The sequence below is a fragment of the Lithobates pipiens genome, unplaced genomic scaffold (genome assembly GCF_037356315.1).
Source record: "Lithobates pipiens isolate NorthernLeopardFrog02 unplaced genomic scaffold, aLitPip1_a1.2 Scaffold_18, whole genome shotgun sequence".
NCBI classification, from domain to species: domain Eukaryota; kingdom Metazoa; phylum Chordata; class Amphibia; order Anura; family Ranidae; genus Lithobates; species Lithobates pipiens.
The window spans coordinates 233508377-233535373 of NW_027507758.1; the positions used below are offsets into that span (position 1 = coordinate 233508377).

Consider the following 26997-nt stretch of genomic DNA (forward strand, 5'->3'; position numbering starts at 1 on the left):
CGTCTGTATACTGCTCCGACAGACCAAAAACTACGTATGCTCTGAAGCAAGCACGAGACCGAAGCTATTGGTTGTGTGTATTTTAAGACAGTTTCAGATATTGATCGTGTGTACGCAAGACAGTTTCAGCGGAATTCCATCGGAAAAACCTTAAAGCCCCATACACACAGTTTTTCTGCTGAGTTTTTCCTTCAGATTTACCAAAACCATATAATTTGAGGTCAAACCTTAGGAGTTTCAATTTGTATGCAATAAGGCAGGCCCTTGCAAAAAAAAACTGATAGTGTGCATGGGGCTTCAGAGTTTATTCCTATGGGAAAACTGGTCGTGTGTACAGGGCATAAGGGAACCTAAAATTTACATAGAAATAGATTGTAGATCCTCCTGAGAACATGCTTCCCATGCGCCCCCTGGGGTGAGCATCAAAAGTGTCTGACCAATGTGTACCTTGGACACAGCGGATCACAGATTGGGGTAAAGGGCGAATTACAGCTTCACAGATGCCAACAGACTTGCTGGTAATCGGGTCTCCTTTCCTCACAAAGACAGCGTGTGAGCAAAGCAAAAGCCGATCTGTCAGGGCACAGTGATATTTATACTGTTCATCAGTGCCAGACCATCAATGCTGCCAAAAAATTACTTATTTGCAACATTTCATAACAGAAACTAAGAATTTCTGGTCTTTTTTTGTTTATTTGCCAAAAAATAAAAGCCCCAGTGGTGATTAAAATATCACCAAAAGAAGGCTAAAAAAAAAAAGATAAAAATTGTTTGGGTACAGTAATGCATGACCACGCAGTTGTCAAAGTGTGACAGAGCTGAAAGCTGAAAATTGGCCTGGGCAGGAAGGGGTGAAAGTCTCTGGTATTGAGGTGGTTAAACTGAGAAAAATGCACCATTTTAAGAAAAAATTAAATTAGGCCATTTTTAAATTGATGGCAGCAATATGTCTCAAAGTTAGGACAAGGCAACAAAAAGCTGGCATATTATAACCCCAGTTCCAAAAAATTTGGGACGGGGCCATGTTCACCACATTAGCATCCCCTCTTCTTTGAACACTGACATCAGGGTACTGAGAAGACCAGTTGCTGGAGTTTTGGGAGAGGAAAATTGTCTCATTCTTGCCTAAACATATGCTGCTGTAAAACATACATATATCTTTCAGCATTGATGGTGCTTTTCCAGATGTGCAAGCAGTATATTCCATACACATTAATGCACCATACCATCAGAGATTCAAGCATTTGAACTAGAATGGTGAAAACAAGCTGTAAGGTCCCTCTCCTCTTTAGTCTGGAGGACTCTGTGCCTATGGTTGCCATAGAGAATATCAAGTTTCAATTTGTCTGACCATAGAGCAGTTTTCCAACTTTGCAACACACCATAAGAATCATGCCTGTTTTTAATGCTGTCTGAGGGCCTGCAGAATACGAGCATCCAATATTACACTTCAGCCTTGTTCCCTGAATACAGAGATTTCTCCAGATTCTTGGAATATTTTTATATTGTGTACTGTAGATATAAAGTCTTTGCAATTTTTCATTGAGGAACACTATTTCTGAAATTGTTCAACAATTTTTAGGAACAGCTTGTCAGATTGGTGAACCTCTGCCTATCTTTACTTCTGAGACACTGACTTTAAGATGCTGTTTTTATACCAAGTGCTCACATTACTGACCAGTTGCCAATTAACCTACGCAATTAGTTGCAAAAGGTTCTTCCAACTCTTCCTCGTTAGTACCACTTGGCCAGCTTTTTGTTGCCCTGTACCAACTTTGAGTTGTGCTGCTGCCATCAATTTTAAAATGACCTTATTTTTTTCTTAACATGGTTAATTTTCTCAGTTTACATTACATTTGATATGTTTTCTATTGTCAATAAAATATGGGTTTATGATATATGTAAATCATTGCATTCTGTTTTTATGTATATTTTACACAGAATCCAACTTTTTTTGGAACTGGGGTTGTAACTGTGCTCAGGCATTACTCAAAAGCAGTAATTTGGTTGCAAAACAGGCCACACTACTACTTTATAAATAAGTCGATAACATACATTACCACAGTACTTGATAGCATAGTGTGACCAAACAGGAGCCTGCTTGCTAAATTAAGCTCACATCTGTCACGGTATTTGCACCACCAAAAATTTAATTAAAGCCTAATACATACTAGTTTTTTTTTTACAGCCCAGCAGGGCTGAACAGTATAAAACCTAACAGCCCTGGAGGAGCCGCTTTACTAACCATGCAATGTTAGTACAGCAATCTCCCCTGCTGTGCTATTGTGTTCTAACAGGAACAGGGGAGTGCCCCCCACTAGAACACTCTGGGTCAGCACTCTCAGCCACTGGTTGGGAGCGCTGATCAGGAGCCTATCAGCAGACCTTTTTCAATAGGACTGGATGCAGTACACACATGGACCAAATGTCTGCCAATTTCTTTTGAACCAGCAGATGCCGCCTGACATTCAGCCCATGTGTACCAGGATTCAGGCTTACCGGTAACTTGTTTTCTATGAGGCTTTCAAGACAACGCATGAGAGAACGTAGCTCCTCCTCATGCAGGAAACACACACCCACAATATACTTTAAATTGAAGGCCTCTCCGCACAATCCTTGGTTGTCGAAGAGTACCCCAGGCCCATCTGAAAAACATAAGCACAACAGCATAAACAATATCAGAGCGGGCTATTATTGCCGTCCTGAAAGACTACTAGAAAATTTACCGGTAAGACTAACTTAGTGTTTCTCAAAACATCTTTCAGGACAGCACACGAGAGGATAAACAAGAATTTATCTCCTCAGGGTGGGGCCACAGCTTGCAGAATCTTCCCCCCGAAGGCCTGCTCCTCAGCTGATAATTATTCCAGTCTGTAATGGCATACAAAAGTGGACATACTTGACCATGCCACCGCTCTTTACAAATTTATTCTGGAGTGGCACCGGCCTTCTCTGCCAGAGCTCTCCTGGAATGAGAATGAATACCCAATGATGGAACAAGATCAGAAAGTGTATAAGCTGTTTCAATTGCCATTCTTAGCCATCTAGCAATGGATCCTTTACTGGCTTTCTGTACCTTTTTGGTCCCAGCAAACAAAACGAAAAAAGATTCAGAACTCCTGAATTTTTTAGTTAATTCTAAATAACGTAAAACATTTCTTCTCACATCCAAAGAATGAAAATTAGTTTCCTTCTCCACTGATGGGTTAGGACAAAAACATTGATGAAACAATGACTTGAGAACAGTGATAAACTGATGCTACCCTTGGGAGAAAGGCCGGATTAATTTTCAGAACATACCTGCCTGGATAGATCGTTAGAACCAGTTCTCTGGCTGACACCGCATGCAGATCAATAATCCTGCATGTGGAAGTGACTGCAAATAGTAGAACTGTCTTCAGCATTGTAACAATGTGAAATTAAATGTTGTGTTTCAATTAAAATATGAGCTCTGGTTGAATAATACAATACATATTCCACAAAATAGCAATGTTCACATAATAGAGCAAAACATTACATTAAAGCGGGAGTCCACTGGGAGTCCGCCGTTTTTTGTTTTTTTGTAAAAGCCAGCAGCTACAAATACTGCAGCTGCTGACTTTTAAAATAATGACACTTACCCGCCCAGCGCGCCAACAATGTCGGCACCCGAAGCCGATCTCTCGATCATCAAAGGGGCGTAGATTCTGCGGAAAGGGGCGTGCCTTCTGCAGAATCTACGCCGGAAATGGGTGCCGATACCTGTACTGTACAGGTACCTGCACCCCCCTCCCCCCGAAAGGTGCCAATTGTGGCGCCGGAGGGGGGGAGGGTTCCAATGAGCGGAAGGTCCACTTTAGGGTGGACCTCCTCTTTAAGACTCAGAATTCAAAATATTTTGTGGTGCACAAACATCTATGTACACAACAATAATATATTTACTGCTATGGAATTTGGAAATAAGATCCTACAACCAGAAATTTAAAAGCAACTGAATGGTCCAAAAGACTCCATGATCCGTCCTCCTCACCCCAGAAAGAGATTCAGCCCAGAAGGGCTTGTAAGAAGCCACACTTTTACCACCTTCAGAGGGAAGGGTAGTCGGCACCTGCAGCATGTTGCCCAGATAGTAACAATAAATTAGTAAATTAGATAAGATCGAATTTTAAGCAATTTTAACAGAATAACAGAATGCCAGACTGGTTATAACGTTTTTTATATATAGTATTTATATTTATATGGTTGTACTTTATAACACTGTTTTATATATAATTTTAAAACAAAATAAATAATAATAATATATGTATATATAAAAAAATGATATAAAATAAAAATGTGGAAAAAAAGGGAAAAAAAAATCAAAAAGATGTTGATGATGTATGAAGGGCAAAGCAAGTAAAATAGAAAAAAAAGTGGGGTTAGTATGCGTGTAAACATAAAGAGGTGATAGAGGGGGAAAAGGCTGTAGTGTAAAGAATTTATAATAATAATGAACAGTAAAGGGGGCGTGGCTTGGCGCACGGAAAGAATGGCTGCCTGAGAGAGGAGCTCCCGGAGACCCGTAGCCCGTTAGCCGTTTCCCCGGCCATACACATGCCGCACGATGAACAGACCGGCCCGTCTACACTCCAGAACTCGTTCCCGTCATCAGTCGGCTTCGTCCCAGACCCGCAGCATACAGGACATATTTCTCTCCCAGGCCCGCTCTGATCGCGGCACACCGCGCAAGATGGCGCAGGCACGAGGGGACGAGGAGGAATTGACGGGGGATCTGGTAAGCGGGACTGGGAATCCTGACCACCCCCTTACGCTGGGGCACATGACTTCTATTGACTCAGATATAAAGAATACCCTCTTTACAGCGATCACTGATCTGAAGGCAGACCTCTTGTCCTTAACTGAAAAGATGTCCACCCTGGAAAGAGCTGAGCATAGGAGAGATAAGGCAGTACATAGACTGGAAGCCACGACAGCCTCTCATACTGCTCACTTGATTAGTATCAACCGACACTTAGAGGACCTTGATAACAGGGGCAGACGGTGCAACATTAGGGTGAGAGGAGTCCCTGAGTCGGTGGGCCCTGACCAACTGCCTTCTGCCCTGCGCTCCATATTTAACAATCTGCTAGAAAATCCGGCTGACACCCCTATTGATTTTTTTAGAGCGCACAGAGCCTTGAGAGCGAAACCCTCGGATGCAGCGCCACCCAGGGACATAATTTGCTGCTTTCAGAGTTTCCCCTTAAAAGAAGAGATCCTAAATCAAGCAAGAAAGAACGATCGAATTTTGTTCAGTGACAGTGAGCTCACGCTTTACCAGGACCTGTCTCCTATTACTCTACAAAATAGAAGGGCCCTGCGCCTGGTGTTGCGGGAAAGGGGGGTGGTCTACAAGTGGCGCTTCCCCTTCGCTCTACAGGCGACTCTTCATGAGAAGCAACTGACGCTGAGGCTACCAGAAGAACTCGCCGATTTCTGCGCGAGCTTGAACATTCCCTGTATGGACTTACCTGACTGGTATGCAGAGTTCAAAAGCCCGCCATCGGATGACAGTTCAGCCTGCTCCCCCCACTCCTCACCAGTTAAACCCCCGCAGAAGAAAAGCAGGAGTGGGAAACATGGCCCGGCTACAGGGGGCCACCTATCGCATCTCGCACGGCAGTCCAGGAATCGTGACAACGCCTGAGAGAAGAAGAGACTTCCCCTTGATCGGAGAGCACTTTCATCATCCCGCAGTGAGACACTTACAGTTTTGTACCTACTTTTGACTCTGGGCCCCCCCGGGATCCGCATCACCCCCCTGGAACTGCTGTCTACACTACTCTAGAAGTTGGTGTTGCCCCCCGGGGATGTGTACTGCCCCCCCTTTTTCCCCCTTCCCCCCTCTCCCCCTTTATTTTTATTCCCATCCCCCCGTTTCTGGCAGGTCACATCTATGGGCCTGGTTCGCACCTGTCGTTGTTCACTGAGAGTCCTCGGCAGAAGTCTGTTTAAAAACTGTTTGGTTTCGGTCCGGTTAATAATCCCTGGCCAGGGAATATACTTATACTTATGCTTTAATTTTAACTTCATTTTGGTCTGCGGGTCTCCCTTACGGCGACTCTTGTTTATGATCCTCTGGTTTTCTTTGTTTTAAATTTTTCATAACCGTTTTCATCATAGCATTTTGAATACCTTCCCCTTCAGCGGAGTTCCTCCCACGGTCCCCACAAAAGGGCAGAGCTGCGCTGGTGGTAGCTTCAAGAGCACTACTTTTTGCTCTCCTAACAGCTTGCAGTATAATACTCTGCAGGCAGATACCGATTTATTGTTTCACCCTATAATCAGGGAATCCCTCATAACCCCTTTTACCCTTACCCCCACCCTCCTTCTTGTCTCTATTCTGACATTTCCCTTGCTCTGTTTTTCTCTTCTTTTTTTTTTCTCTCTGTGTGCTTTTTCTTTACAGAGCGAGCCTTCTAAAGAGAGACTTGACGATCCAGGTATGGCGTACTCCTCGCTGGGCAGTAGCCCAACTCTGATCTCCCATAACATTCGTGGCTTAAATCTACCAGAAAAACGCACCTCCTTACTTAGAGAACTGAACAGGGTAAGGCCCATGTTTGTATATTTGCAGGAGACACATTTCCAAAGCAACCAAATTCCACAAACCCCTTGGCTAAAATGAAGGGGGTTTCGATCCTCCTCCATAAGAGGGCAGGTTTTGAGGTCAGCCAGCAGATGTCTGATCTGGAAGGCAGGTATCTATTTTTGAAAGGAACATGGGGATATACCCCACTAACTCTAGCTAATGTATATTTCCCCAACAGCGGGCATGTTGCATTCTGTAGACAAGTGACTGAGGAGCTAAAAAGTTTTGTATCATCCTGGGGGGAGATTTTAATGTACCGCTCAACCCAATGCAGGACACGTCCACAGGCAAATCCAGCCTGACATATCGCACGCTGAAGCAGATTAAACACCTATTGCATTCCCTGACACTGATCGACACGTGGCGAACGCTCCACCCATCGGGCAAAGATTTTACATGCTATTCGGCACCTCATGACAAATATGCTCGTATTGACTACACTTTTATTACGCAGAGGGACCTGTTAGAGCTACAGGGATCTCATATAGGTCTCCAGACCATTTCAGATCACGCACCTGTTTCTCTCTCGATGGCCCACCCTGACCTGAGACCCAAATCTTGTATGTGGAGGTTGAACCCCTCCTTACTGACCGACACTGAACTTCTCCCTACACTAACAGACGCTTTACGCAACTACTTTCTAGACAATGAGACAGAAGAACTGTCTCCCCTGACCATTTGGGAAGTGCACAAGTGTGTGATGAGGGGGGAGTTCATCAGAGCAGGAGTGGCCCATAAGAGAGCAGCAGAATTACAGATCAAAATTCTGACCTCTAGGGTTGCGCAGCTTGAAGCCCAACACAAACAGTCCCTGGGCGCCTTGAAGGCCCAGGAGTTAAATCAGGCTAGATCGGAGCTGCGCAATTTTCTGCAGACCAAGAGTAAACGCACCCTTTTTCTTAAAAAGAAAATATATTATGAGCATGGCGACAAGGGAGGAAAACTCTTGGCCAGGGCTCTAAAAGAGGCCTCATTGACGAACAATATCTTAGCAGTTAAATGGTACTTTGACTAACCGCACAGATAAAATTGCGGAAAGCTTTACACCAAACTTTACAACATTCCACCTCAACATAAACCAGGCACGCTGAGGGGTGACAGAAGACAAATCATACAGGACTATCTGCAACAAAGTGGCATGCCCACTCTGTCTCCCGAGGATGCGGACTCCCTGGAGGGTCCAGTCACTTCGGAAGAACTGTTAGCCACAATCAAGAGCCTTAAACTGGGGAAGAGCCCCGGACCTGGCGGGCTCACTGCATATTACTATAAAGTCTTCTCTGATTTATTAGAAAAACCACTCCTGAAAACATTTAACTTCCTCAGAGAATTACATCAACTCCCAACATCTTTTTTAAGTGCGCATATAACAGTTATCCCAAAAATAGGAAAGAACCCCACTGATTGCTCTAGCTACCGCCCGATCTCTTTGTTAAATTTACACCTAAAAATCATGTGAAAAATAATCGAAAACCGTCTTCGTTTCTTTCTTCCTCAATTAATTGGTCCTGACCAGGTGGGCTTCATGCCGGGGAGGGAATCCAGGGACAATGTGACAAAGGCTTTGAACCTGATTCATTGGTGTCACAGGGATAAATTCAAGGGCTTTCTCCTGTCCACGGACGCGGAAAAAGCCTTTGACAGAGTCGCTTGGGTTTATCTACTTGCCACCTGTAGGCACATTGGCCTGCGACCCAGCATGCTCTCCTGGATTTCCTCCCTATACCAGAACCCGACGGCACGATTAAAAATTAATGGAACCTTATCCGACCCAGTGGTAATTAAAAATGGGACTAAGCAGGGGTGTCCATTATCCCCTCTATTATTTATCCTCACCCTAGAGCCATTTATTCGCACTGTTAACAATACATCCTCAATTGCAGGATTCCCCGTTGGACAGAAAATTTATAAAATCGCCGCCTACGCAGACGATTTTTTATTTTTTTTTGACACACCCACATACCTCAATTCCAAATTTACTGCAGGCATTTTCCACATACGGCTTTGTCTCCCACCTTAAGATTAACTATAATAAATCTGAGGCGATGAATTTGACACTTACACCAGAGGCAATGACGCGAGCCCAAACAAACAATTCTTTTAAATGGGTTTCGGGGTCTTTAAAATACTTGGGCATCAGGCTCACCCCTCAGCTGAACCTCATATTCACACACAATTTCAGGCCTATGTTGAGACAGATAGACCTAGATTTGAGTAAATGGTCTCTTGGCTTTTTCTCATGGTTTAGAAGGGCAGCAATAATTAAGATGATCACGGTACCACGTTTACTTTATCTCTTCCGTACTCTACCTATTGAAATTCTGGCTTCCTTTTTTAAACAGTTACAAACCTCCTTGTGGAAATTTCTGTGGGCCCACAAACGTCCACGCATCAGCCTACGTTTACTGATGAAACCCAAAGTGGAGGGCGGGCTGGGATTTCCGAATTTTAAACTCTATTATTATGCAACTCATCTGGCCAGAATCATTGATTGGAACTGTCATGCAGCTCATAAGGATTGGGTATCGGTGGAAGAGAGTATGTCTAGGACCCCTTTACTATTCTCCCCTTGGATACCATGGGACAAGTGCCCAGCGGAACTGACACAACACCCTCTCATTAGAGCAACATTAAGGATTTTTCATAAGTTAGCCACCGGTCACCAGTTCGCATCCTCCCCAGGTCCTCTCACACCTCTCCTACATAACCTGGATTTTCCACCAGGCATGGTCGCGAACAGATTCGCGCTAGACACAAACACTCCACTTCTGGCTACGCACTTGACACATCAGGGGCGTATTCTCTCATTTGAGGAACTTCTGGGTGTTCTACCTTCAGGGAATATGTCTTTTTGGAGCTATAGGCAGACGTGCCACTATTTATTGGCGCCCAAAAGAAGGCAGGCCGTCTTGAGAGAACTCTCACCGTTGGAGTCGGTTTGCCTCCAGGGGGCTCCTGTTGAGAAAATGACCTCATTAATGTATGCATGTCTCCAGCGGCTTGACTGCGCTGACTCGTCCAGGTTCAGGGAAAACTGGGAGATGGCACTCCAAACTTCTTTTACTGATACACAATGGCACAACGCATGCATTCTAGCCCACAAATGTACGGTCAGTACTAGGCTACAAGAAAATTCATACAAAGTACTCAGTGTGCTGGTGGTGCGGGGAGGCTAAGGGAGACACGCTGCATATTTGGTGGAGTTGTCCCCGAATAGCCGGCTTATGGAGCCAGATAAGTAGATTAATACTACATAACACCAAAATAAAACTCACACCGGCTTGTTGTCTCCTGCACATATCTGACCTTCCTTTAGGCAGATATAATAGATCCCTTACAAAATATTTGTTGATAGCTGCTAAATCCCAGGTTCCTAAATACTGGAAACTTTCCACAACACCTACAATTCGAGAATGGGTGCATTCAGTCAACCACATTTTTGCCATGGAAGAAATGCTTGCTACCACTAAAGACTCAGCTGACAAATTCCACGAAATGTGGTCCCCTTGGGTTCAGTTCAAATACTCGGAAGCTTTTGAGAGTTTGACCAATAGCTGAGCTCTCTTTTCACCTAAGTACAGTGACAATTGGAGATGCAGGATTGTGGACCGGGCTGGCCCAGCGGGGACATGTTGTACGACATCTTAGGAGCTGTGAACTCTTTCTGTATTCCCTACTATACTTGCAGGTTCTTCTGCCTTTCTTCTACTCATCTTTTTATATCATATCTATACTAACTAAACCCCTCCTTCACCCTTCCCCTCCCCCTGATAAAATGATACGATGTTCGTTTTTTTCATAAACTGGCTTAGTATGGCCCTACTAAGGGTTGTTGTTTAACAGTTTGTAGCCTTCAGTTTGAACTATTTGTTCTAACAACTATGCGGCCTTTTGTACCGTAGCCTGAGATTGATATCCTAGTTTGATTTCCACATTGTACAGGTTAAGCCGCGTAGACACGTAGCCGTCTGTCCGACGTACTTAGTCTGGCGGACTTCCCGCAAGACTGTCCGTCGGACTTTCCGAACGGGCTACTTGCCCACACACGGCACTTTTTCAGCAGACTAATACGGCGTACTAAGTCCGCCGTACTATCCGCCCTACTTTTGAAATGAACGGACTCGCCCACACACGCGGAGGAAAGTCCGCTCATTATGAGCGCGTCTCCAGGTAGGCGGGGCCCGCGAAGGAGAAGTCGCTGGCCCCGCCGCCTGGTATGGACTTAAAGGGGAACCCCAACGCCAAAAAAAATCGTCCCCCCAAAGTCCACAACACACCCTTGTCCGAGCACGCTACCCGGCCGGCCAGGAAAGGAGGGGCGAGCGAGCGCCCCCCCCCCCCCCGAGCTGTACCAGGCCGCGTGCCCTCAACATGGGGGGTGCCTTGGGGAAGGGGGGGCCGCGCGGCCCCCCCACCCCAAAGCACCTTGTCCCCATGTTGATGAGGACAAGGGCCTCTTCCCGACAACCCTGGCCGTTGGTTGTCGGGGTCTGCGGGCGGGGGGCTTATCGGAATCTGGGAGCCCCCTTTAATAAGGGGGCCCCCGGATACCGGCCCCCCACCCTATGTGAATGAGTATGGGGTACAATGTACCCCTACCCATTCACCTGTAAAATAAAAGTACAAAAAAAACACAACACACGAGATAAAATAGTTTATTGCACAGCTCCGGGGGTCTTCCGTCTTCGGGGGTCTTCTCGCCGGACTCCTCCGCTATCTTCTTGTAGCTCTTTTGCTAGCTGAGGAGCCCGGCATTCTTCCTCGCCGCCGGCCTCTTCTTCCGAATTCGGGGGTCTTGTCCCCCTCTTCGGGGGTCTTCTGTCCCCGCCGCCGCCTTCCGTTCTTCTGTTTTTCTCTTCTTCTTCTTCAGATGTTGCCTCGCCGAGTCCTCCGCTCACAATGACAGGGACCGGGCACGTGGCGACTTATATAGGGACAAGGGGCGGGGTCTTCGGTGGATGTCACATGGGTTCATGCCACATGGTGACCCCGCCCCCTTACAATGTCACAGTCCCGGAGGATGCTGGGACTGTCGCCATGTGACATCAACCCATGTGACATGAACCCATGTGACATCCACCGAAGACCCCGCCCCTTGTCCCTATGTAAGTCGCTGCATGCCCGGTCCCTGTCATTGTGAGCGGAGGACTCGGCGAGGCAACATCTGAAGAAGAAGAAGAAGAAGAAGAAGAGAAGAACAGAAGAACGGAAGGCGGCGGCGGCAGAAGACCGGGCCACCGCCTGTAAAAGAGCTAGAAGAAGGCGCGGTGGCCCGGCAGAAGAACCGAAGAGGGGGACAAGACCCCCGAAGTCGGAAGAAGAGGCCGGCGGCGAGGAAGAATGTCGGGCTCCTCCGCTAGCAAAAGAGCTACAAGAAGATAGCGGAGGAGTCCGACGAGAAGACCCTCGAAGACGGAAGACCCCCAGAGCTGTGCAATAAACTATTTTATCTCGTGTGTTGTGTTTTTTTTGTACTTTTATTTTACAGGTGAATGGGTAGGGGTACATTGTACCTCATACTCATTCACATAGGGTGGGGGGCCAGTATCCGGGGGGCCCCCTTATTAAAGGGGGCTCCCGGATTCCGATAAGCCCGCAGACCCCGACAACCAACGGCCAGGGTTGTCGGGAAGAGGCCCTTGTCCTCATCAACATGGGGACAAGGTGCTTTGGGGTGGGGGGGCCGCGCTTGCTCGCCCCTCCTTTCCTGGCCGGCCGGGTAGCGTGCTCGGACAAGGGTCTGTTGTGGACTTTGGGGGGACCCCACGCTGATTTTTTTCGGCGTTGGGGTTCCCCTTTAAGTCCATACCAGGTGGCGGGGCCGGCGGCGTCTCCTTCGCGGGCCCTGCCTACCTGGAGACCCGCTCGAAATGAGCGGATTTTTCTCCGGGCAGGAAAAGTCCGCTCATTTCAAAAGTACGGCGGACTGGCATACACACGGCCGGATTGTCCGCCGAAATGCGAGTCCGGCGGGAAGATTGGAGTGTAACACGGCATTCTAAGTCCGCCGTACTTTCGGGTCAAAAAAGTATGCCGGAGGCTACACACGGGGGGATTGTCCGGCGGACTTGAGTTTGCCGGACTTTTCCACCCGCTTGTTTGATCATTTGTTCAATAAAATTTTTTGTAAAAAAATAAAATAAATTGACTCATTAGCACTTGTTATTTCTTTTTTGTCTTTTAGTATTTTACTTTTGGTATTTTATTAATATATAGATATACTCACATGTGAAGATTTCTATAACAATGTTGTGCACCCGACACCAATTATCTTTATAGCCCTGAAAAAAGGGGACCGTTGCAACCCCCGAAACGTGTTGGTTTTTCCTGGTGAATGTAAATAAAATCTCATTCTGGACTTTAAAAAAAATAATGAACAGTAAAGATAAAGTTGGGGCTGCGTTCCCCCTAGTTGGTATACAAGGGATGTATATGCCTGGGAGTCCCCTTCATGGTGTGGATGGATCATGCAACATGCATATATGTCTGCACACATATATACATACACACACAAACACACACATATACACATACATATATGCATATATACATATACAGTATCTCACAAAAGTGAGTACACCCACACATTTTTGTAAATATTTTATTATATCTTTTCATGTGACAACACTGAAGAAATGACACTTTGCTACAATGTAAAGTAGCAAGTGCACAGCTTGTATAACAGTGTAAATTTGCTGTCCCCTCCAAAATGCCTCAACACACAGCCATTAATGTCTAAACCGCTGGCAACAAAAATGAGTACACTCCTAAGTGAACATGTCCAAATTCGGTCCAAAGTGTCAATATTTTGCACTGCCTTAACCCTCTTGGGTAGAGAGTTCACCAGAGTGTCACAGGTTGCCACTTCCACTCCTCCATGATGACATCACGGAGCTGGTGGAAGTTAAAGACTTTGCGCTCCTCCGCCTTCCGTTTGAGGATGCCCCACAGATGCTCAATAGGGTTTAGGTCTGGAGACATGCTTTGCCAGTCCATCACCCTTACGTTCACCTTCACCTTTGCAGTAATTCAACTCAACTCCATTCCCAGTCGTTGCTTGTTAGAGAGAAACACTTCGGTAGGAGAGAGGTCTGTGATGTCACTATGCACCAGCAGGCAATCTGATACATTTGCAGCTGTGTGTTTTTATATGTTCTTTTTATGTGCTTGAAAATGTTTTTTTTTGGGAACAAAGCACCAAAATTTTACCGCACATGAAGTTCTCCTCTTTTTCTTTCGATTTACACTCACATTAAATGGAAACCTGTGAGTTCACTACTTGTGAACCAGCCTGTAAAGTCCTGGAATATATCTCATGGAAGTGTCAGAGTAGTTGGACGAAGTAAGCTTTTGCAGCCGCATGTCTGTGAAATAGCCCATTGACTTAGGGAGAAATACAGGGAGGTGTGTGTGCAGCTGGCCAGAGTGGAAATCTACAGCCGATTCCTTCTGACAACCATGCTAGACTGACTCCCGTAATTAGGAGTCCATCGTGTCTGGTAAGAGGCCACCTGGCTGCTTTTTCTCCCATCATATGGATTGATGTGTCATATTTTGATCTGCTATCAATTATGCAAGTGGAATACGATATCATTATAGAGTTTGCAGGATCCCTTAACTTTCTCTTGCCTAAGTCTGTGGGACCCCGCTGCTTTTCTGAGTGCTGTTTTCCATACATATTCATTTGCTTGGACTACATGGTTCATGTTATGCTTCCATGCCATTCACGTTTGAGTGCATTCACGTTTTCTCACGCGTTATTGTTTCTTTGATACATTATTTATATACAATGTTGTATCATATTTACATTCACATGACATTATCACATTTACCTTTTTAATTTGTTGTCACTTTTTTTTTTTCACGTTTTCCTTTTTTTCATGAGCCATTCATGGGGTTAAATCATTAGTCATATATATGATTATCCTATTTTTTCACTTGATGTAATATTTGCGCATCTTTTTTTCATTCATGTGTATGTTTTTTGGATTAAATATTTAATTGCTTGAGATTGCTGCATTTATTATTATTCACCTTTACTTAACCAATATCGGTGTGAGCGCAGAATTTACCTTTTTCACACAAATATTTCCATGTGTATCATTTTTTTGAACAAATGTATTTTTGTATTTTTTTTTTTATTATATATATATATATTTTTTTTTTTTGTCAATCCAAGACTGTTAACCCCTGCTTCACCTTGCCCCTTGCTATAATTTATTGTTTACTGATTTGTCTGCTGGAAGTTCCAGTTCCATGGCCACACCCACATGCTTTCCATTGTGTATATATAGCTGTCTTCCTCTAGAGGGCAGCAGGCCAATAGAAGGAGCAGTCAGCTCCAAGCGCATAGCCTTTAATCACTGCAGCCTTGATTGATAAGATTCCAGCCCTGCCTAGGTCCAATCAGATGCCGGTTACATCACTTTCTGTTCCACTGTCCACACTGGTCTGTGTGGAGCTGCTTGATTCCTTTGCTCCTAGAGAAACACTGTGATCCATTCCAGCCAGCTGCTCAATCCTTTCCAGCTATCCGGAACAGCGGTGGGACTCACAGAGCCATGTGGAATGCCAGGACTGCATTTTACTTTGACGAGCATGCATCTTTTATCATCTTGTAAGTGTTTTTAATCTTATCCTATTAAAGTCATAATTTTAATACTGCACTCAGGTTGGCACCTCCCCCTCCCTGTTTTTTCCTTACATGTAACAGTCTGGAAACAGCAGATTTCTGACTGAAAGGATCAAATCCATACGGAACTTTTTGTATAGCACCGCCTTGTTCAACGGCTACAGGTTGAGTATTAAATGTAATTTTCCTGAAGGTTTTCCCACCAGAATTATATGGGTATAAAAGCCCCATTTATTCTTCTCCTGCAGGGACCAGTACAAACATTCTTTGAAGTATCAGATCCTGAACCAGGTTCTTCATAGCAAGAGCTTTTGCTGGATTTCTCAGGATATCCGTAACAAAAAAACCTTCTTGGCAGGCCTCTGCAAAGTATCTTGTGCTCCTTGCTGACAAGATTCTGGATGTACAGGCTTGTCGCTATTTTTTCCCCTTGTGTAAGGAACGTCTTTAGTCTTCCTCTTACTGGAAGCAGCAAGTCATTGTGACTTCTCGGGCTGTGCGGGAGTATAGAAAATAGCTCCTTTATTCTTCTTGCCTTCTGTGACCTCCAGACTTTCCTTTTCCCGAGACTTGTCACCCTTCTGCAAATTTCTCTGGGGACAAAAAATAAAAAAACGCTTTTGTTTTATTTGTTCTTTTTTTTTTAACAGGAAAATACCTTTTTCTATCTGCCATGTGGTCCAAAATGGATTCTAAATCTGGCCCAAAGCGATCTCCTGAAAATGGGATTCTGCATAGCTTAACATTTTAGGTTAAGTTCCTTTATCTTCAGCCATAAGGCCCTTCTTGCAGAATTAGATAAGGCAGCTGAGTGCGCTGTCATGCATATGGATTCTGTGGATGCATCCACTTTTTATCTTACTGCTCTTGAAATTGTAGGAAAAGAGTCTCTTTTGGGGTTCCCACGCTAATATGCACTTTAGGCTTATTTAACCTGTGTCCTAGATACCTTGCCACGCATGTGCCTGCTGTAGCCAGCTTTAAATTCTCCATTGTGAATTGTCATGTTCTCTTAAACAAAAAATCCATCCTTTTGTAGCAGGCATCTAATCAGTAAGGGGGAGAACTGTCTGCTAGAAGCAGCGTGGGCTTTTTCAACCCCCTTCTTCTCTTCACACAGACACTCAAGGCTGCTGTGTAGGAACCTCCCTATTAGGAGAGACTGAGCCAATCATCAGGCAACAGCAAAGCACTGTGGAATAGAAAGTCCAGTGCAATGCAGCCTGATTGACTGAAGTGTGTAACATGACTACAAATCCCAGGCTGTACTGCGAGGAGCAGGAAGGTGGTGGGGGAGAGGGATAAGGTCACAGGAACTAGACCTGGAAGCTCTCTTGGTTTCTGGACTCCATGAGGAGAGCAGTTCCTCGGTTGCTGTGGAGGAGGAAGCCTACTAAGGGGCACACCGTTTGCAACTCCAGCCCAAAGGAACAGATTATACATACTGGAGAAGGACGACCGGCAGCAGTGTGGTATGTCATAGGAGAGGCCGTTGCAGCAGCTCAGAGACTGGACACCACTGTGACACACATACATCCAGGAGAGACGAACAATTGCATTTCTGAGAACCGCTGATTGCATACAAGATTTGGTGAGAGGGCTGTGCCCAGGAACCTTTATTGCTTTTCATCTAAAATGATGTCACGTCCCGGGGCATGCTGGAAATGTGGCGTCATAAAGGGGTGGGGTCACAGTGTGACATCACCTGGTGACCCCGCCCTATACCTATATAGGTCGCCGTGCACGTCGCACAAGCCAGTACAGCAGAAGACAGCGGCGGGTAAATATTGGAAGAAGAAAGAAGAGAGAAGAGAGAAGAGGGAAGAAAGAAGAGGGAGAAGGCTCCTCCGCTAGTAAAAGAGCTCCAAGAAGACAGCGGAGGAGCCCGGGAGAAGATGCCGGAGAGTGGGAGAAGAGGCCGAACAGAGTGGAGAAGTTGTCAGAAGACCCCCCGACGTCGGAATAAGACCCCCAGAGCTGATTAATAAATTACTTTTAAAATTTGTGTTGTGTTTTTTATTGATACTTTTCTCCAGGTGAATGGGTAGGGGTACGATGTACCCCTTACTCATTCACATAGGGTGGGGGGCCAGGATCTGGGGGCCCCCTTATTAAAGGGGGCTCCCAGATTCCGATAAGCCCCCCGCCCGCAGACCCCGACAACCAACAGCCAGGGTTGTCGGGAAGAGGCCCTTGTCCTCATCAACATGGGGACAAGGTGCTTTGGGGTGGGGGGCCGAAGGGCACCCCCCTTCCCCAAAGCACCAACCCCCCATGTTGAAGGCACGCGGCCTGGTACGGTCCAGGAGGGGGGGCGCTCGCTCGTCCCCCCCTTCCTGACCGGCCAGGCTTCGTGCTCGGATAAGGGTCTGGTATGGATTTGGGGGGACCCCACGCCTTTTTTTGGCATAGGGGGTTCCCCTTAAAATCCATACCAGACCTAAGGGCCTGGTATGCTCCCAGAGGGGGAACCCATGCCGTTTTTTTTTTTTTTATGTGGCGTGGAGTTCCCCCTTGAGAGCTCATTCTCTGATTGGCCACGGCCAAAGTCTCCTGGCCTTGGGCGACTTAAAGTTGTGTTGTAAGTCGTCCCAAGTCGTGTTGACAAGTCGTGTCCAAGTTGGCTACAAAAGTCGTATTGGAAGTCGTGTTGCCCCTGTGTTAGTTAGTGTTGTAAGTTGATTTTTTTTAAGCATGGGTGCAAAAACAGCTCTGGCAGCAAATGGGTTAATCCTGCACAGATCAGGCAGTGTGCTGCTCTAGTGGACAATCTGTGAAGTCTATTGACAAGGAGCAGGTCTCCTTCAGGTGGCCATAAATCAGTATGAAGTGTGAGTATGTGTCTAAATGGTGATCCAGTGATTGGAACAATACAAGTGAAATATTTAAAAAGTGACATAAGTAATGGAAAAAAAATAATAATGATTGGTGGGGGAATAAATGTCTCTAATGGAGTAAAGTGCAGTCTCAAAAACAAAAAAGGATTCCAAGGTGTAGAAAAAAAGTTCCAGAACGGGGAAAAGTTCCAGAGCGTGGAACTTCCCACATGACTCCGGAAGTGCAGATGTTTTTGAATTTTGTTTTGCCAGAAAACGTTCTTTTATCCAAATAAATTTTTATACTGCGTGAGTATCAATTTTTGTTTTTGACAATAAACAAACCTTTTACATTTTAATACACTATAGGATTTTCAAATGAAATTTGGGCACTAGCTGGAGATCGTAGATGCCGTCCCATGACTGCCAGTGAGCTCCAGAGACGAGGCCTACCTTCTGACCCCGCAGAGGGCTATATCTGCAAGCACCTACAACCTCACTATTACGGGAGGTCTACACCTTACGGTAAGAGCTCCTCCTCACAGAGTGATCAGTACACGGATAGCTTTCTATCCCTTGGTGGTGGTTGAAAAGGTTTGGAATACCTTTATTTCATTAGAGACATGTATTCACTCACCAATCATTATTATTTATTTTAATTACTTATGTCACTTTTTCAATATTTCACTTGTATTGTTCCAATCACTGGATCACTATTCAGGCACTTTTTTTTGGTTTCATGTGAATAAGCGCGGCTTTTTGTATTTATACCTTCTGTTTACTATGATGATATCTCATGGTTTTCTCGCTGCTGTTTGTTTCGTTTTATGATCTAGCGCAGTACATTTTTTAGAATAGTCTTACCTTTCTGCGGACAGTCTCCTATATACAAACACAGGGCTCTATCCAGAGGAAGCAGGAGCTCTGTGGAAACTGGACATTCTTAAGGTAAACGTCCCTGCCTGACATTTTCATTTAGTTTTCGTTCATTATAGGCCCCCTAACCTGAGGAAGGATGGGGAGACAGATCTCCCATCACAAATTGGATTAGCAGCAAGGATGGGAAGTGTTATCATAATGGGGGATTTTAAATATACAGACATATACTGGGTGGAGAGAACCATGCATTCATCTAAGGCCAGTTCCCAAATGTCTTGCAGGACAATTTTATTGGTCAGATATTGGACGCACCAACTAGAAATAAAGCGCTATCTACTGATCACCAACAATACTGAGCTGATCACGGATGTGTAAATACAGGGCAATTTAGGAAACAGCGATCACAGGTCAATTGGCTTCAGTATAAATCACACAAATAAGAAACATAAGGGGAATACAAAGACACTGAATTTCAAAAGAGGCAACTTCCCTAAACTACGAACCTTGCTAGAAGGCATAAATTGGGATACAATCTTAGAAACAAAGAACACGGAGAAGAGCTGGGTTTTCTTTGAGAGCATATTAAATAAGGGTGTTAGCCCATACATCTCATTGGGTAATACATTTAAAAGAGTGAACAAAAGTCCTGGATGGCTTAACTCCAATGTAAAAATGCATACAAAAGCAAAGGAGAAGGCCTTCAAAAAATACATGGTTGAGGGATCATCCTCAGCATTCAGACTTTATAAAGAATGCAACAAGAAATGTAAGGGTGCAATACGGATAGCTAAGATAGAACATGAAAGACACATAGTGGAGGAAAGCAAAAAAATCACAATAAATTCTTTAACCACTTCCCGACCGGCGCACAACAATGTACGCCGGCAGAATGGCACGGGCAGACAAATTGGCGTACAGGTACTGTATGTCCATTTGAAAATTGCCGTCCTGCCATCACGTGCACGCCGCCGTGAGTCCGGTCGCGTGTCTCGCAGACTCGATCACAGCGGGAATACCCACGATCGTCTCACGGGGAGGCTGAATGGGGAGATGTCAATGTAAACAGCATCTTCCCATTCTGCCTAGCAACAAGTGATACTGATCTCTATTCCCTGTGATTGGAGCAGAGATCAGTGTTCACTAACACACAGACCAGCCCCCCACAGTTAGCAACACACCCCTAGGACACACTTAACCCCTACACTGCCACTCCCTGGTTAAACCCTTCACTGCCAGTGTCATTTAAACAGGAATCCGTGCATTTGTATAGCACTGATTGCTGTATAAATGACAATGGTCCAAAAAATGTGTCACAAATGTCCGATGTGTCCGTCATAATGTCGCAGTCACAATAAAAATCACTGATCGCCGCCATTACTAGTAAAAAAAAAAATTAATAAAAATGCCATAAAACTATCCCCTATTTTGTAATTGCTATAAATTTTGCGCAAACCAATCAATAATCACTTATTGCGATTTTTTTTTTTACCAAAAACATGTAGAAGAATACATATCAGCCTAAACTGAGGAAAAAAATTATTTTTATATATTTTTGTGGGATATTTATTATAGCAAAAAGTAAAAAATAATGTTTTTTTTTTTTTAAATTGTCACTATTTTTTTTGTTTATAGCGCAAAAAATAAAAACCGCAGGGGTGATCAAATACCACCAAAAGAAAGCTCTATTTATGGGGAAAAAAGGACGTCAATTTTGTTTGGGAGCCACATCGCACGACTGTGCAATTGTCAGTTAAAGCGACGCAGTGCCGAATCGCAAAAAGTGGTCTGGTCTTAAGCCAGCAAAATGGTCCGGTCTGAAAGTGGTTAAGTATGTAAACAGTAAAAAAGGGAGGACAGACCATAATGGCCCCATAATGAATGAGGAAGGACATCTGGTAACAAAGAATGGGGAGATGGCGAAGGTATTCAATGTATTCTTCTCCTCAGTCAGGGAATCGGGGGCCTTCAGTGACCAAAACTGCAGTGTTTATCCTCATGACACAACCCAGGAAGCACCTCCATGGTTAACAGAGGACAGAATTAAAAGTAGACTTTGGAAAATTAACATTAATAAATCACGGGACCAGATGGCAGTCACGTAATTGCCAGACCATTGTTCCTAATTTTTACTGACAGTCTACTGACTGGAATGGTACCAGCTGATTGGAGAAAATCCAATGCAGCACCAATATTTAAAAAGGGCCCAAAATACACCCCCAGGGAATTACAGACCAGTTAGCCTAGCCTATTACTAAAGATTTTAGTAATGAGAACGGTACCATTAGCAGTAATCAGCATGGATTCATGAAGAATCGTTCTTGCCAAACCAATCTATTAATCTTCTATGAGGAGGTGAGTTTCCATCTTAATAAAGGAAGGCCCATAGACGTGGTGTATCTTGAATTTGCAAAAGCATTTGACACAGTTCCCCATAAGCGTGTACTGTACAAAATAAGGTTTGTTGGCATGGATCATAGGGTGAGCACATGGATTGAAAACTGGCTACAAGGGCGAATTCAGAGGGTGGTGAAAAATGGGGAGTACTCAGAATGGTCAGGGGTGGGTAGTGGGGTCCCCCAGGGTTCTGTTCTGGGACCAATCCTGTTTAATTTGTTCATAAACGACCTGGAGGATGGGGTAAACAGTTCTCTGTATTTGGGGATGATACTAAGCTAAGCAGGGCAATAACTTCTCCGCAGGATGTGGAAACCTTGCAAAAAGATCTGAACAAATTAATGGGGTGGGCAACTACATGGCAAATGAGGTTCAATGTAGAAAAATTTTAAATAATGCATTTGGGTGGCAAAAATATGAATGCAATCTATACACTGAGGGCAGAACCTCTGGGGGAATCTGGGATGGAAAAGGACATGGGGGGCCTAATGGATGATAGGCTCAGCAATGGCATGCAATACCAAGCTGCTAACAGAATATTGGCATGCATTAAAAAGGGGATTCATTCCAGAGATAAAACAATAATTCTCCCGCTCTACAAGACTTTAGTCTGGATGCACCTAGAGTTTGCTGTCCAGTTCTGGGCACCAGTCTCTGCAAGGATGTACTGGAAATGGAGCAAGTACAAAGAAGGGCAACAAAGCTAATAAAGGGTATAGAGTATATTAGTTATGAGGAAAGGTTGCAAGCACTGAACTTATTCTCTCTGGAGAAGAGACTCTTGAGAGGGGATATGATTTCAATTTAAAAATACCGTACTGGTGACCCAACGATAGGGATAAAAAAAAATTGCGGAAGGGAGTTTAACAAAACTCGTGGCCACGCATTAAAATTAGAAGAAAAGAGGATTAACCCTAAACTACATAGAGGGTTCTTTACTGTAAGAGTGGCAAGGATGTGGAATTCTCTTCCACAGGTGGTGGTCTCAGCGGGGAGCATCGATAGTTTCAAGAAACTATTAGGTAAGCACCTGACCGACCACAACATACAGGGATATACAAGGTAATACTGACATATAATCACACACATAGGTTGGACTTGTGTCTTTTTTCGACCTCACCTTCTATGTAACTATGTCACTGCCCCACCTCTCCATCTCGTCTAGAGTATGCTTTGCATTCACTCTGAAAATGCAAAGCATTTTCTGAAAGGCACCACTGCTGAGCAGCTGACCTCCTGTGTTCTCCAATGAATCAGGTAGGCCCCTCAGTACTAGTACCAAGTAAAGATCACTGAAGTAGCAATTTCTTCTACAATGATTACCAGCTTCTAGGGGTATCAGCCAGGTATGTTATATTTGCAACCTGCTTACACTTATCACCTGTACATCCTTCCCACGTATGCACCCACCCATCACACATAGAACTGTGCATCCCTTACACTTTGTACCCCTTCTCTTCCAATCTGCACCTGTACAATACACTGCCATTTAGAGCAGCCATCGCGAATACCAGGTACACATGACCGCTGTGCTGCTTGCACACTGTTACTCTGACATCAGTGGCAGCAATGGTGACCCCTATAGAAACAGGCCCACAACCCAATAAGTGTTATAACACATAGGGGGTCAGTTACTAAAGGCAAATCCACTTTGCACTGCAAGTGCACTGAAAGTGAACTTGGAAGTAAAGTCACTGTAGAGCAGAGGGGGATTTGCAAGGAAAATAAAAAACAGCATTTGCACATGATTGGATGATAAAATCAGCAGAGCTTCCACTCATTTCAGATCTACCCTTAGATTTAGAGCGACTGCACTTCCAAGTGCACTTTCAAGGGCACTTGCAGTGCAAAGTGGATTTTCTTTTCGTAAATAACCCCCACAATTAAAAAAAACTAGAGTAGAAAATTAAGTAGTTGGCCACTGCAAAGATACAACTATACAACTACAAACTTCAGATTTTGGAACAGTTAGAAATATATGCTGCAAAAAATGTTGGTGTCATACAGTAATTACTGTGTTTCATTATGCATGTGACTGGAAATATATGATCTGCTGGTGGTCACTAAGGGCAAAACCCTGTTCTTGACCACTAAAGCACTTGCAGTAAAGCGGTAATAAATCAAAAAGCAAGCATTGACCACTTGAAGACCGGGCATTTACTGGCACTTTTTGTTTCCATGTAAAAATCTGTTTTCCTGACATCATGGCAGCACACACTCGGTTGTGACTCCGTTTCCATAACCTGACAGGATTGGTTAGCTATAAGTTTGAATGAGAGACACTCTGCTTCATTCTCTTTTTTTTTATCCTCACCTGAGATTGGATGGATATCGCACGCCTGTTACCACATTCACCCCAGCCAGGTTCAAGCCTCTCCTGGGTGGAAGTCGCTCCTGTACAGTCTCTAAAGGAGCTATATGGAGCGAGCTCCAATCTTGTGCTTTAAAGAAGCTTCATATATCGCAGTGGCCTTCTACCTTTATCTTATGCACAGGATTTTACTCTTTTTACCTATATTTTATCCTTTTTTCCCCTTCTTTGGCCATGTTGAGCCCTGTTGTCCCACAGACAGTGGGGTCAGTGTCAGATATGGTGGCCGCGTCCATCTCGCATTCCGCACATGTGTGAGAAAGTGAGGTTACCTGGATCATTCTTTGCCCCTATCCATGATGGTGCTGGCTCAGGCAGACCACTTTTGCGCATGTGCGGTGAAGTCTCTTCCACCTCAATGCAGTGAATTTAAAAGGCTCAGTGCACTCTGGATGCCTCTGCTGCACAGGAGATGTTTTTTTTATAATAAAGGTTTCATGTACCCTCTGTGTCTCTCCCTGTATATAGAGCGTGGGTTATTTTGTTCCTAACTTCCTTCTACCTGTTTCAGACTGCCTGTCCACTATTGCACTGCTCATGGAGACCACTGCCCAGGTAGACCACCCTCAGCATAAAAGGTAAGAGGTTGTCCTCATTTTATGGTAAATATTGAAGAGAGAAAAAAGAGAGCATATCCACTAACGCTGCGATTTTTGGCAGCCCTACCAGGTCAAGATCCACAACCTCCAGACATCAAGCCATGCCTCAAGCCACAGAAGATCTGGGAGAAGCTGATCAAGATCATTATCCCATCACTGCCACCCATGTCATAGCCACTCACATCATAGTCGTTCATACCATAGAAGGTCACCTTCTTCCCTTTGCACTAGGAGTTATCACAACCGCCCTGCAGCAAATGCAGGCTGGTGCATGGTGAAGTCACAGAATATAGCTCCAGCTGATGCATTTCCCCCATAAGAGGCATCGATTGGAAACAGAGGCTCTCCTGAGATGTCACACACCACACTTTAAACGCGCTCTAAATGGGCAGGAGAGGCACCGGAGCTGCTAAAAGCAGCTATTCCTCTCCGGGGGTTATCTGAACATTGAAACTTCACATTCAACATCCTGATATTAACAACATATATGTTTTAAGCCTAGTGACAAAAGTTTATAAGATATCATTCAAACCTTTCCATCTTACAAGCAAAAGCATAATGGCAAGAACCATATTGTCTAAAATATTTTTCTAAAAATGACTTTCTAGTTAAAATAATACCTTAGATGAAAATATAATTTCATCTATACATAATACATCATAATATAAAGCAACTCAGACTTATATTTATTACAAAGAGTTTTTATTCAATGAATGTAAAAATGAGTACAACAGTAGCGTCAGAACGGATTTGGCATACAGAGTGAGATAAAGTTTACATATACAGGATGGGATATAAAAGGTTAGTAGGTACAGAAATTGGTTTGAAAGGGTAAAAAGCAAGACAAAAACTGAGGGGTGGAAGTTTGGAAAACGTACAAGGCATTTATAGTAGTGATGTGTTCCAAAGTTTCCATTTATCATCAAATAACTGCATAGTGTCGAATAAAATATGGTGGATGCGTTCAGATAACTTAATAGTTTCCATTCTTGTCAAGACTTGTGCCCAAGGAAGAGATGGAGAACGCCAGTTAAAAGCAATAACCCAATGGATCGCTATAAAGAGTGTGTAAATAAGCTTTCTACAGTGTTTTGGTATATTAGGGATGGAAGAAAAACATAGGCAGGTTTGCATCGTAAAGGTAATAGGACGGCCTACTATGGAGGAGACCACGGCCGAGGCTTTCTGCCATATTGGGGAAAGGCGGCTACAGCTCCAAAAGATATGTGATAGTGTGCCTGTTTCGTTGCATTCACGGAAGCAAAGTGGGGAAACTGCAGGGTAAATCGAATGGATTTTTGCAGGGGTCATGTACCATCTCATATGTAATTTGACAGCGGTCTCGCGTATCGAGTAAGATCTTGTACTTTTGAACATATTGGACAGCATTTTCTGCCAATCAGATGGACTAAATGATAAGCCCATATCTGTTTCCCATTTGAGCATTGGTTTGGTTTTATCATCTATTGTGGTCTCCATAAGTGAGCGATATAAGATAGAAATTATACCTCTATCTCTAGGGGAATGAGAGCAAATACGTTCAAAGCAGGTACTTTGTAGGCGTGAGTCTAAGGGGCCTCTAGACTGAAAAAATTGTTTAATTAAAGTGTAATTATGTAGTTGTGAGGAAGGAAGTTTGTATTGCATTTGTATTTGAGGAAAAGACTTAAAGTGGGATCCTGTTATAAAGCACTGGAGTGTGTTTAGGTTAGCCTTTCGCCCAAAAAAAAACTGTGAGGAGTCATGGAACGCTTGGGGAAACTCAGGGTCTCCTAGATATGACAGTAAGGGCGAGATAGAGGAGGCTAGATGGAATTTACTCAGACTTATATTTAACAATACACAATAAAGCAAAAACATATAAAAATGTATATATAAATAAAAAATATATACAAATTAAAAGGATTTTCTTACCCTCTCCATTTAATATCCTCCTTATATATATTTATTTGAGTAACCCCAATCAGCTTGCTATTACTTTTTTTCCCTCATTAACCACTTGCTTACTGGGCACTTAAACACCCTTCCTGCCCAGACCAATTTTCAGCTTTCGGTGCTCTCGCACTTTGAATGACAATTACTCAGTCATGCAACACTGTACTCAAATGAATTTTTTGTCCTTTTTTTCCCACAAATAGAGCTTTCTTTTGGTGGTATTTGATCACCTCTGGGGTTTTTTTTTTTTGTGCTATAAATGAAAAAAGACTGAAAATTTTGAAAAAAAACGCATATTTCTTTGTTTCTGTGACAGAGTTATGCAAATTATTAATTTTTCTTCATACATTTTGGCCACAATTTATACTGCTACATATCTTTGGTAAAAATAACCCAAATTAGTGGATATTATTTGGTCTTTGTGAAAGTTAGAGAGTCTACAAGCTGTGGTGCGAATCGCACAAAATTGATCACATCTGATGTACTGGTGGCCTATCTCGCTTCTTGTGACCCGAACAAGTCAGGAAAGTACAAATACCCCCCAAATGACCCCTTTTTGGAAAGTAGACATTCCAAGGTATTTAGTAAGAGGCATAGTGAGCTTTTTGATGTTGTCATTTTTTTCTCACAATTCTTTGCAAAATTAAGATTTTTCATTTTTTTATTTTTCTCCACAAAATTGTCATTGTAATAGGTTATTTCTCTCACATGGCATGTGTATACCACAAATGACAACCCCAAAAAAATTCTGCTACTCCTCC

The 26997-nt window shown here is 44.0% G+C and overlaps 1 protein-coding gene and 1 long non-coding RNA gene across 2 annotated transcripts in view; one reads left to right on the forward strand and one right to left on the reverse strand.

Annotated features, from left to right (window-relative positions):
- SLC22A3 (solute carrier family 22 member 3) overlaps nt 1-26997 on the reverse strand; it is a 494822-nt gene that overhangs the window by 400176 nt on the left and 67649 nt on the right. The gene's annotated exons all lie outside the window — the stretch shown is intronic.
- LOC143990112 (uncharacterized) lies at nt 24213-25273 on the forward strand. The gene is made up of 2 exons (XR_013277164.1): nt 24213-24280; nt 24363-25273. It is a non-coding gene; the product is annotated as an uncharacterized LOC143990112 (long non-coding RNA).